This window comes from Citrus clementina, unplaced genomic scaffold (genome assembly GCF_000493195.1).
Source record: "Citrus clementina cultivar Clemenules unplaced genomic scaffold, Citrus_clementina_v1.0 scaffold_2, whole genome shotgun sequence".
Classification (NCBI taxonomy): Eukaryota; Viridiplantae; Streptophyta; class Magnoliopsida; order Sapindales; family Rutaceae; genus Citrus; species Citrus x clementina.
In genome coordinates, this window is record NW_006262688.1 from 18,741,863 (window position 1) to 18,756,190 (window position 14,328).

Sequence of the window (14,328 nt, forward strand, 5' to 3'; positions counted from 1 at the left end):
AGTCTGAATGTTTTGACGTAACATAATTTATATAGAAAAGATTCAGTTTACCAAGTTAATACAACTTAATTGCATACCGCAAATTCACCGATAGTACGACTTTCGACGAAAAGATCCCAATCTACTTGTTTAATGTGGTAATATCATAAATGAGGTTTCCTAAACCTTTTACGATTATGCTTGTTTGGCATAATGTAATTTTTGGTCAAGTTGTGCTTGAAATTACTATATGAAGATCCAATTGATTGTAACACTTGCTTTTTACTTCCTTCATGAATAATATATCACCTCTGCAGCACAGTTAAATTTTAATTATTTTTATACATGAATAAATTTCCATAGTGCATTTTGTAAGTCTCTGGCAATTATCACCAATCATTGTATGTGATTAGCTAAAATGTAGAGCTAACGCTTTAAGGAAAGTGGATAGTGCAGTGGCCTTTGGTCCACAAGGAACACCATATGCCTTATATCTTAGCATTATATTCCCATATTTCATCCTTAAATTTTTATTCCCAGGATTAAGACTCATACCTCTGTGTAAAAGTTTCTCTTGAACCTTCCAAGATGAGGAGGAATTAGTCCTTCAATATCAATTTCTTCACTATTTTGCATTTCATCATTTCTATGAGAATATCTCTAATTTTCTTCATTATTGACAGGCTCATCATCATCAAAATCCATTATCTCAGGCCTTCAAAAGGAAAAGAACATAACATTAATCGAATACATATTGGGATAATTGGTAATATGTTAGTAAAACAAGTAATGAAAAAATCAGAAATGCAAAACAGTTGCTACTATAAAAACAATAGATAGATACATAAGAACAATAGGAAATATAAATAGATAAAGACAATAAAAACACCTGTCATTGTTTGATCTCAATGGCCTCAACACCATCATGTGCATGTTCTTCTCAATTGCCATCAATAGAGGCATCGATTATATCTATTGCAGGCAATTCTTCAGTTACTGGAACATGCTCCTTCGTGCTATGCACATCCTCATCATTTTTAGTAACCAGAATACCTCTAAAAGGCATGAAACAAACTACTGACCACTTCTTATCATATGCATAAAATACTTGCTTCGCTCGTAAAGTTAAAATAAATGGTTTAGACTTATGGCCTAATCAATTGAGGTGATGAGAACCATCAAGGGAATACCATTAAAGCTTCAAGTGATCCTGTAAACATTCATGGAGGCCCAATTACAAGACCTAGAGCCAAAAAGATGCAAGCTACTTTAAATGGATTAATTGAGAAAATGTGGACTGAAAATGTAACTCAAGATGCAAGACATCATGAACTAGGCTTGGAGAGAAGACAAGGCATTGTTGGCATTATTCAAGCTATTGGGCAGCCAAATACACAATTTGGATCCAATGCAGGAAGGGCAAATTTGGAATAAAATTGGTATTGATTGAACTAGAACTAATGTGCAAGCTATATACCGTTAGAAAGCTAATTAAGTTAACTTTCCAATGCATTTTACAAAACTGGATTTGGAGTTCTCTAGAAGGAGTTATGACCAATTTATTACAGCTTGTTTAGGCTTTGAAATTCCAACGACTCCTTTCTTTATTCAACTTCATTTATTTGTTTTGTTTCAAGTTTGTTAATGTGTTAGGTAAGTCTACCATCAATGATAGTGGGTTAGCATTAAGTTTGCCAATGACTAGCATGAATAATGGTGGGTTGGTGAAGACTTTTGAAGCACCCTTTGACAAACCTATGCTTGGAGGGTTGTTCCAATGTTTCCATTTGTATTTTTAGGATCTTGGGTTTCTTTTAACCTATTTAAACTCAGCAACCTTGCTATGTAAGATAATTAGAGATTAATGTTATTTGAATTTGAAAGAATTATTATTTCTTTGGTTCTTCTGAGAACTAGTGAACTTATCAAGAATTTGGATTCTTGTGGTGTTCCAAAACTAGACCTATCACTCACCTTCTCATCTACATCTTAAGTGTGGCGTCAATATCATAAATATTTACCTCTGGTTCATGTTTTCTTAAGCATTGGGTCAATGTTTTGTTTGTCATAAATCTATTTAGAACTTTCTTGGAAAGTTGAAACTACAAATTAAGTGTGGGTTTCAAAGTTTCATTGTGGGATTCATATTATGAGGTCTATTAAAGTGAGACCAAACTCATCAATTTTTACACAACCTCAACTGTGGACCCAATCACACTTAACTAAAGGAATTTTGAACATATGATAGTCAAGTTGCCAAATCTCATTAATCACTCCATGATATTAATTGGATTTTTGTCCTTTGAAGTTGCTACTTGCAATGTTTCAGCAAGAACACTCACACCATAGTTTTGGGTCACCCGATTCTCATCAAGACTCTTAGTTAGAAATGTGAAATCATTGATGCAAAAACCGATATGCTTTAGCACATAAGGACGAGGACCTCTTGCTAACAACCGCAAAGTCTCTAATACATTTTCATTATTGTTCGCTATTTTAGAGACCTAAAACATAATAATAAATTTAATTAATGAATAAGATGAGAAGGATAATTTTAATTATATCAACCATTTATGATAACCAATCTGGAAAAGTGAGGTTGTGTTTCTTTGTTATATAGTTTTTGTCCTTTTCATGACGTGGAAATTGTCTTTGTAACCAATCCATGCGTTCTCTAACAAGATGTCAAATAAAAAAAAATAATGAGTACCTAATAAAGGATTGAACTTCCTGAGTATTCTACAATATAAATAAATGAGCTTGGATCAACAACTTTTATTGAACAAGCATTATTTTCCTACCACCCATGGGCCTCTGAACTAATGAGTTTTCTTTATGCCTAAGAGGATTCCCAATTATTTACATGCATAGAAATTTAAGAGCTTCTTCTGCAATGTAAGATTCCGTAGTGCACTCTTCAGGACGATTGCAATTACAAACATAACATTTAAGAGTTTTCATGTTCTTCTCAAATGGATGCATCCATCATAGATAAATAGGACCACAAAGTCTTACCTCATGGACAAGATGGACTATTAAGTGGATCATGATATCAAAAAATAAAGGTGGGAAGCATTCTTCTAACAAACATACTGTTTCCAATATGTCTTTTTCCATTTGGTCCAATTTGCTTACATCAACAACTGTAGCACATATGGAACTAAAGAAAAAGCGCAATCTTAGTATAGTATATCTAACATGGTTAGGCAATATTGTCTGTATTGCAACAGTAAGAAGTTGTTGCATAAGCACATGACAATCATGTGATTTGAGACCTGTAGCTTGCAGTCCTTCCGTGATACCAAGTTCCTCATATTAGAAGAATAGCCACACGAATGTTAATATTTCTCAAACATTCACAAAACCTTTTTTCCTCCTCTAAAGATAAGGTGTAAGAAGTTGCAGGAAGCATAACACGATTCTTGTTTGAGAAATCAAGTTGCAATTCCTCCCTAATCTTCAGCATTTGAAGATTCGTTCTTGATTTAAGTTCATCCTTTATCCTTCCCGAAATATTGAGCAACATCCCATAAATGCTTTCGCATGCATTTTTTTTTAATATGCATAACATCTAACAATGTCGAACACACAAGTGCTGCTAATACTCTGAGTCAAAGAATGTTGACTTCTTCTTCCAATAATTGCTTGTATTACAGAAATCATCATCTTCCGCCTTTTTTTTTTTTTCCTTTTCCCCATTTATTCTCAATGCCTCTAACCATTTCCCACACATCATGGCTTGTCAACAATTTAGGAGGGTCACATTTGTCCACCTCATTTTTTAAGGCCTTTTTTTATATCAAAACTTATGATTTTTTTGGAAGAAAACGATAATGGCCCATATATGCATTTTTCTTACTATGTGACAATCTACAAGGATTATGTCATCATCATAATACAGACAAGCATTATACCCTTTCACAGTGCACCCAACAAGTTTCCATAACCTAGAAAGTCATTTATTGTCCATAGTAAGACAGCCCATAGTAAGACAACCCATAGATTGAAGAATCTCTTTTATATGCATCATAAGCCTCCATACTAACATCTCACAAAGATTGCAATTCCTCGATTAGTGATGCTAAGTAGACATCAATGTCATTATCAGGTTGTTATGGTATCAGAGCCACACATTTCCTTGAAAGTTTGTAATTTTCAAAATTCTATTCTTCACATACCAAAGTGGTATGATTTAAATCTTCTTTAAATTTGATTTTATGACTTCAGAGATAGAGAGAGTCCTACAAAAAATGGAATCAACCTTATCAAATGAAAACACAATTACATCTTCTCATATTTCTCTTTCTTCGACCTTATCTCATCCAAAGTCTTGCACCAAACAAACCACCAACAAACTCAAAAACCTTGTTGAATATTCCTACATCCCAAAGTCAGCCCAGATTAATGAATCCTCTTTCCCTTTTATCAGTCCTTATCAATTATATAAGAGAGGAAATTCCTTCACTTGAAGTATCAAAACCCTCATTTCTACAAAAAGACCACACCCCAAGGAATATATCCAGTCATCTCGATTGGATCAATGCAGTCTCCAAGCTACCACAGCTGAACAGTATATCCAGACATTCGCTTGTAGTGGTAATGAAGATCTTTTGTGTTGAGGGAACAACATTTCATGTTGAGATAATCCCGTCTTACAGCTTCAAAAGTAGCACTTTTAAGAAGGGCTAAAGCCTGAGAAACATTAGGAATTTGAATGAACTAAAGTTGTCTATACTGTCCAAGACTATCAAACCAATCTCGAAGAGATCCCGTAAACCGAGTACTAAATTCTCGTAGAACAGATTGGGTTGTGGCATCTGGAGCTAACATTTGGACATCAATCCAAGCAGACAACTCTTGTAGTCTTTCTCTCCACTTTGTGGTAGGGATATCATCAAAAGTAAACCATAGACCATTTGAAGGTTTGGAGACTTTTGGTGGAGGTGGAATTGTTTGAGAAGATTCACTAGTTTCGTGATTTTCTTCATCAGTGTCAACAGGTTCAGTTCTTGGGCCAGTGTTAGTGCCACCAGACTGTTCAGTAGGTTCTGCCATGAGGAGTTTGGAAATATCAGCTAGATTTGAATAAGAAGTGTCTGAGTCAGACAAATCAGATGACTCAATGGACGATGAATTTGAGTGTGAAGGGAAACTTTCAGTAAAAGAATCTAGAGATGGAGAATGGGGAAATTTGATGAGTAGAATATTGGTACATGGGCTGTTTTTCTAAGGAAACAGAGGTTTGGATTGGTGGTGGTTGGGTAGATTCAGGTAAAGAAGTTCGTGATGGAAACCCGAGCATGCGGATTACTGGTCCAGTTCTGTGGATAGTGTCTGAGGTTTTGTGAAAGGTATAGTATAGCCTTTCCTGCTCCAGGTAGTATTATTCCATTTTTCTGACATCACAGCACTTGTTTTGGAGAAATGCTTTTCTGCAACCTCTTCTTCTCTTGTGAATTGCCCTAAGAAATCTAAGGATAGATTTTCTAGAAGGCTTCCACAAGGGTCATCCATGTTCAGTATGTGTTGTCTTTCTTCTCTCGTGAGTTTTCTTCCCCACCATCTTCTCAACGACCCTATGAACCCTGCTACAAGCCTCATAGCAGCTGCTCTCCTGGATAGCTGAGGGGCTCTTTGACATTCGCCTTCAAACCAAGCCACCATTATCAAGGTCTGGGGTACTAATCATGGTTACGGGTCCCATGATTCTGTAAGAGGTTGTTCTTCTTAGCATGTGTGTGCACATGGAGGGATGTTTTCCTTCAAGTTGACATTTTTCAGATGGGTAGAGGGCTTTAGTCTCTGTTGGGAAAGAAACTGATACCCTTCCTTCTTGAAATCTGCTAATCTTTGGAGCCTCATGGATCTGTTGAGGTCTGTTGTTTCTTTCATTCTCATTGATCCATTGTGGTGAAAAAATAAGTTGATTTTGCCTATAAGTCTTGGGCTGAAAGACTCTGCCATCACCAGCAAGAAATCTAGTAATAGGTTTTCCAGACCTACTGATAGAGAACATATGGGTTTGGACTTTATAGGTCATGGAGTGGTGAATTGCCAAGGCAAATTCATCAGGTTTCATGGTTAACCCATTTACCTGAATTAATACCTTAATGGCATCTGTGAGGGATGGCTTGTTTATGTCAAGGGTGAAATTTGGTTCAACTTGGGGAACAACATGACCTTGGTTGAGTCTTGCTTCAATAGTAGTTATCAAGGCTTTCTCAAAAGTTTGCCATCTAGTATCTAGAATAGCAATAAAACATGTGATATCTTTTCCAGCTAAGAACAATGGTTGTATTCCTATCTGGATGGCTCCAAGATGTCGTCCCTTATATCCTTGCATTTTATACCTTGTAACCTCATTGGTTGAGATTATAGGAAGGTACATTTCTTTTGAACTAGAGGAGATGGATTGGACAGTGATTTTTGAGGATTTGTAGATGGTTTTTAGTTTGGGCTGTCTTATAGGGATTATGGCTCTAAGATGATTTAGAGTAGGGCTAATATGGTAGTATCTATAAGGGTCTGAAGGACTGAGCCGCTCTCTCACTGCTTTCATCCTCTTAGGATTTATAATGGAAGTTTATAGAGGGTGAACTATCAGTTGGGACTCTGATGCCCGAGGTGGATTGTTGGTCAGAAATTGGTTGGTTCCCTGATCTATTACTGTTTTGGTTTTCCATAACTAAAAGAAATCAAAGGGTTTTCTTTGGGGTGATAAGCCCTAAACACACGGCAATTCTAGCCTTCTCAAGAGGGAACCACACCTTATAGAATTCACTCTGAAGGATGTACGAATACATATATTATTATCACCACTGCTTCCACTGTAGGGTCCACTAAGCTTCCGCTACAATCCAAAGTTGCCACTTGTTGGCGTGCTCATTCCTAACCTATGGTTCCACCTTTCCTTGGATGCTGCTTCCATGTCATCTACCAGCTGCTGCCTATCCAGTTCGACTACATTGTCTGGTTGTGGGTTAAGTCCTGGCTGGGGCCATTCTTGAAGGTCTAGCCATTCAGCCATTTCTTCAAGTTCGTTCCTCCATCTGTCAATATCTGGAGTATCCAGATAATTGACTTCTCCTAGTCTGCCATGCCTGATAAGGTAGTCGTTATACCTCTATTATATGTCTGCTGCTTGTTCTTCATCATTATGAAGATTGAGGTTTCTAATTTCTTCCCGGAAGTAGAGATCTAGAGTACTGTAGACTTGTGGGGAAATGGGACTGTGAGTATTGTACATGGGAATAGTCCCATATACTTCTGCTAGAGCCTTTCTTGCAGCTCAGCAGTCTGTCCACATAGAGTTGATGTCTTCTTGGGAGTGGTCATGTTGAACTACCTGTACCATAGGTTGTTTGTATCTTCCCCAGATATCTGTTAGCTTCACAATCACTATTGTAGTATGAGTGATGTGATATCCGTTGATTAGTTTTAACGTCAGGATATCTTCAAAGATTGGGGCAAACATTCGATCGAACCACCTTCCTTTTCCATATCTTCGACTAGTATGAATAAGGTTGGGCTCGAACAGTATTTCCATTGGGTAGTGTTAAGCCAATACCAAGTTATGTAATAGGCCTGAGGTGTTATGTCACAAATAACATAATGTCCCCAGTTGGAGTTCTCATCTATTACATAATGGAATGTACAGCCAATTTTGAAGACTGTTTCGTGCATCTGGTCAGGATTAGGATGTGGGTCAAAAGCTCTTTGACATTTTTTTATTGTGGGCAGGTCTGTGTTCTTGCATGGCCATAAACTGCCATACCTGCCATGTTAGAGCTTGTTCCTCTGGATCTCTCCTGTGACTGATGACCTTCTCAAAGATATCATCTTGTACTTCCAAGGGAAGCCACGCAATCAAAGTGTTGAGATCTCTGAGAAAATGTGCTCTAGTCTCATGAGCACTAGAGCTGCCTTCTTCCCATTTCTTTGGAAGGTTTCTTCTTCTGATCATGGTGATTGGTCAGGAAAGGAAATCCGCTACAGTATTGGATTCTCCTTTGATGTGTAGTCCCAAAAAATCTACCTCAGTAAGACCTATCTTCATTTTCGATTCTGACAGAGCTAACCCATGCTTATAGGTTAGGGCCTTGAATTGAGATAGGTGTTCCACGTGAACCTCTTCACTGTTGCTGAAGATAAGGGCATTGTCAATATTGATAAGGCATAATCCTGAGATAGATTTGTATACCTCATCCATTCTATTATGAAATTATGACGGTGCACTCTTTAGACCGAAAGGCATCACGTTCCACTCATAATGCCCATGGGGGACCACAAATGTTGTTTTATGTATGTCTTCTTCCTTGATTCCAATATGCCAAAAGCCTAACTTCATGTCAAACTTTGAAAATACCTTTGCTTTAGCCATGCATTTCAAAAGGTGTCCTCTATGGAATGGGGGTACCTTATGTCTTGCAAGCAATCATTCAGCTTCCTGTAGTCTATCAACAATCGCTTTTTTCCCCGCATTTGTTCTAAATGCTTGTTGACATAAAATGCTAGGTTGGCCCAATGAGACTTAGAGGACCTAATCAGCTTCAAATTCATAAGGGCTTGGATATCTGTTTTGCACAGTTCTTCAAATGGGGCATGCCTAGATGAGAGGCTGTCTGGTGAGGCATGGTCCATCCATCTTTGTAGGGTAGAGACACAAAATGTTGTTCTTTAGCCCAAAACTGATTAGGGACTTCTGTACAGCATTCCAAGATCTCTTTGATCTGGATCTCATATTTATGGATAGGGTAACTTTTAATCTTTCCACCCTCTCTAAAAATGGAGTGTTTTTCGACCTAAGGAACTTGGAAAACCTGAGTGTTACCATCCATAGGATTATGAATGGTGTAAGAGAATCCTTCTGGAAAGAATGCAAAAGGGGCAACAAGACTTAAAAAGTCTGTTCCCAATAAGATATCTTCGCCAAAATAGTCAAAGGAAAAAAATCCATGCCTGATCATGAAGGGTTGGATCTCTATTAGTCTTGTGATCTTTTTGCTGTAGAAGTCTCTGCCACTTGCTGATCCAAAAGAAACTTTGGTAGGAATATAAAATTCTTTGGTAACACAAGCTTCTCTGATGAACAAGCACATTGCTCCAGTATTAATTAGAGCAGTAAGTGCTAAGAGGTGAGGATTGCCTACCACTTATAAACAGGGCACAGTCCCGATCCCTACCCGATGTGGGATGAGGTGCTTATCATTCATACACTCACTGGCCCCCCAGGTGAACACAGGCTCTGCCAACTGCTCTAAAAGTACAAGTCCAGATACAAGGAGCAGAACATATCTAATCTTCAAATATTGCAACACTTCATCCTCAGTTGGTTTATAGGCTTCAAAATCATGCCTTAGATCTACCTGCACATGAACACAACTCTAACACCCTCATGGTGTTAGCAGAATTATATCAAATTCCAACCATAATTCAAATCCCAAGGCAGATCCCTCGAGACGAGCTAATTAAACTCATGCCTTTAGAATGGATATCAAATTATAAGCAATTCCACAACAACACTACTCCAATTCAGAAATCAGAAGGAATGTTTGAAAGAAGGCGCGACGGAACAGTAAGAATGACTTTTCGGGCTCCACCAAGTGCTCCTTAAGAGCCTCCAAGGCTATCTTTCACACAATCTTCTATGACCACTGTTGTCCATACAGCCCATTAAGATTTACCTATCACCAGGTTCAATAAAGAAGGTGATACGAATCCCACAATGAAACTTTCAATCCTACACTTAATTTGTAGTTTCAACTTCCCAAGAAAGTTCTAAACAGATTTATGGCAAACAAAAACCTTGACCCAATGCTTAAGAAAACATGAACCAAAGGTATAGAGAAGGGTATTGACGCCACACTCAAGAAAAAGATGAGAAGGTGAGTGATAAGTCTAAATTTGGAACACCACAAGAATGTAAATTCTTGATAAGTTCACTAGTTCTCAAAAGAACCAAAGAAAGAATAATCTTTCAAATTCAAAATAACATTAATCTCCTGACATACCAAGGTTGCTGAATTTAAATAGGCTAAAAGGAACCCAAGATCCTAAAAATACAAATGGAAACATTGGAACAACCCTCCAAGTAAGTTTGTCAAAAGATGTTTCAAAAGTCTTCACCAACCCACCATGATCAATGCTATCTTTGACAAACTTAATGCTAGCCTACTATAATTAATGCTATCATTGACAAACTTAATGTTACCCCACCATCATTGATGGTAGACTTACCTTACACATTGACAAGCTTGAAACAAAACAAACAAATAAGTTGAAAAACAAAGGATTCGTTGAAAATCCCAAGTCTGAACAAGCTGTAAAGAATTGGTCATAACTCCTTCTAGAGAACTCCAAATCCAGCTCTGTAAAATGTATTGGAAAGCTAACTTAATTATCTTTCCAACGGTATATAGCTTGCAGTTTAATTCTAGCTCAATCAATACAGTTTTTATTCCGAATTTGACCTTTCTGCATTTGATACAACTTGTGTATTTGGCTGCCCAACGACTTGAATAATGCCCACAATGCCTTGTCTTCTCTTCAAGCCCAATTCATGATGTCTTGCATCTTGAATTGCATTTTCAATCCATATTTTCTCAATTAATCCATTTAAAGCAGCTTGCATCTTTTTGGCTCTTGCTCTTGTAATTGGGCCTCCATGAATGTGCAAAGGATCACTTGAAGTTTTAATGGTCCCTTGATGGTTCTCATCAGAAGGATATTTCTAGCCAAAATGAATGGCCATTTTCTATGGGATGCACCTGGATCAGGAAATTGTGACCCAGATTGTCCTTGTTGGGATGATTGGGAGGAAGATGATTTAGTTTCCAGAAGGAAAACAATGCCAAAAAAGAAACTCCATCATCTATGTAAACATTTCCAACCAAAGCCGCATGATGATCCACCTCCACCTTCACCAAATACAAAATGGAACTCAAATGGATTGCAAAACACTGCAAGTCTGAAGTTCTTTAACCAGTTCAAAACCATACACTAATCATACAGCCCACTGCTTGTATGATGTTTGCCTCTACCTCCAAAGACTATTCCACCAATTTTCCAACTTTAGATACCCAATTAGACTCCCACAAAAAAGTTGTTTCAAAACCCTTCATTCCTTAACCTCTGTCGGCCATCTTGATGAACCCAGACCTTTTGAGGCAGTCCTCAACTGGCAGACTCAAAATGCCAGAGCACAAAATGATACCTTGGTGGACATTCATAAACAGGTTGACAGGATTAGTTTGTGAACTGATCAAATTGAATCCAAGGTTGATACAATAACCTCACAATTGCAACAAATCTACCAACGTTTACAATCCAGAATAATCCAACTAGATTCAGAATTACGTGCCATGCTCAGTCAGATATACTATGGTCCTGAGTTTGACCAAAAGGAAAGAGAAATCAGGCTCTTGAAAGCAGAGCTTGATCAAATTGATTCAGAAAGACAGAGACCTACACTTTTCACCAAGTCACCACCAATACCTACTATAAGCCTAACTTATGATTCATTCACTCCTATGCTTGCTCCAATGAAACCCTATGATCCCTCCAAATTGTTCGGCATGACATACACTCTTTTCAACAATCAGCCTTTACAACCCCAGCCAAGGCAAAAACCAAAAGCTACTCCCAGGCCAGTCAAAATTCATCCACCAGTTACTTCAACCACTAAACAACAATCCCCCAGATATACGCCTGCTTCACCACAGACTCAACCTCAACCAACCCAAACCAAAGACAAAGAACCCATGCACCAATACAATTCTAAAAAATTTGAGACCTTTCCACCCTCTGAATCTAAGTGTACTACCTCTGTTACTGATGGGGATACTTCGATTAATCTTCAGTCTCGACTAGTGACTCTGAAAATGCTTATGCAAACATTACTAAGTTTTTAATGGCACAACCAGAAGAAACAAAACCAGCCTATCTAGAATCTTATTTTGAGATACCCTCAGATGTTGATGAACTAGCTAAATCTTCAGCAACAAATCAACAACCTCAGCCTCATGCACAAACCTCTCACAGACCATCAAATGGCCCATGGTTCACTTTTGATGATATTCCCTCATCCAAATGGTGAGAAAGAGTCCAAGAAATGTCAGCATGGATTGACCTCCAGATGATAAGAGCTGATGCAACAACAGAATCAGTCCTTAGAGAATTCACCACTCATTTCACGGGATCTCTAAGAGATTGGTTTGACAGTTTAGGGCAGTACAGACAAATGCAGTTTGTCCAATTACCTAGTGTTTCTAGTGCTCTTGCTGTTTTGCATGAACAATTCATCGGAGAACCAAGTGCAGTTTTCGAAGCTGCAAGACGGGACTACCTAAACATGAAGTGCTATTCCTTAAATTCCAAAGATCTTGATTTCCATTACAAGAGGATGTCAATCTTGTTTTATAAGCTCAATGGATTCAATGATCCGACTCTAAAACATGTCTTTCTTGCTCCTCTACCTGAAGAATTGCAACCAGAAATACAAAGACAATTTGCAGCGCACAATATCAATATTGACAACATCTCCTTAGGAAAGATTTTCCAGATCACCAAGGGATGTTTGGAGAAGCTCTGTGAACAGAAACAGTCTTTCAAAGATTTGATGAAAGATAAACAGCCTTTCAGAAGTGCCTGCAAGAAACCATATTTACAGATCAAGTGCAAAGAAAAAAGAAGTTCAGACGTCTAGATTCTACTTCAAAATCCAAATCTCGAAGATGGAACAACCAGAGAAAACTATACAGGTTTTTCAGGAAACGATCATTTTCTTCAAAGGAACAGAGGAAACAGAAATCCAGTAGATGCTTTATTTGCAACAAAAAAGGCCACTATGCAAAGAACTGTCCAAACAAGAAGGATAAATCAAGTAGATTGATAAAGCATTTACAGATGGTTACTGGGTACTCTCCTGAGAAGGAAGAAGTAGAGTTCTATTTCTCTGAACAAGAGGAACCTACTAATGAAACAGTGTTCGCACTGGGAAACTCATATGAGGAATCAAAAAGTGATGAGTTCCAAAACATTTTCCACCAACAATCCTTGTCCTTAGACACCACCATTCCAATTCCTTCTATTAGACTCCAAATTTTACCCTCCAAATTCCAAAGACCAATTTCAGCCATTGCCCTCATAGACACTGGTGCTCAACGAAGTATGTTAAACCCAGATATTCTTCCAGCCCAATACTGGAATCAGCACACTGAAAATTTTCGTCCTGCAGATGGAAAAATGTTTTCAACAACATTGGTTACCAAAAAACCCATTGGTATTCAGATTTTCCCAAATTGTGTTATCTGGACAAGTGTCATTGGTTCAAAACTTTCTGACAAGGATATCTTGTTAGGATTTGATATCATTCACCAAATCAAACACCTCCAAATCATTTCCTCCGGAATAAGGGTCAAAACCATGTTCAAACCTTACATAGAAATTCTCAAACTTTACAGTTTGACTGATTCACCATAGTCCTACAAAGACATTTCAACCCAACTTCTGAAATACTGTCCGGAGTCCCATTCTGAATTTTTCCATCCAAACCCTTTGTGGAAAAACAAGTCTTTCTTTATTCAGTTACCTTTCAAACTGAATGAAGACATCAATCCCACTAAGGCTACTCATTCAGGAATGAGCCCATCTGACTTAGCCTTAGCCCAAAAGGAATGTTCACAACTCTTGGCCCAAGGTCTTATCGAGCCCAACCTCTCAATGGGCTTGTCAGGCGTTTTATGTTGAAAAACGTTCGGAACTTGTTAGGGGAAAAAAGCGATTAGTCATTGACTATCAACCCTTAAACATGTTCTTACAAGATGACAAGTTTCCTTTACCAAAGAGACAAAACATCTTCACTTATCTAAAAAATGCCCAGATCTTTTCAAAATTTAACCTCAAGTAAGGTTTTTGGCAAATTGGCATTGAACCCTCCGAAAGATACAAGACGACTTTTTGCATCCCAAATGCCCATTACCAGTGGACAGTTTTACCCTTTGGTCTTAAAATTGCCCCTTCCATTTTTCAAAAAGCCATGGTCCGAATCTTTCAACCCATCCTGCATCATGCATTAATTTATATTGACGATATTTTGTTGTTTTCAGGCACACATGAAGAACATCGCCAATTATTAAATCATTTTTTTTATATCATCTAGACTTACAGAATTGTGTTATCAGCCAAGAAAAGCACCATTGCAACATATAATATTGAATTCCTTGGAATGATTATCAAAGACGAACACTACCAGCCAGGAAAACACATTGCCCAAGAATTGATTTACTTTCCAGATCAGAATCTCACCAAAAAGCAGATACATCAATTCCTTGGTATCATCAATTATATCAG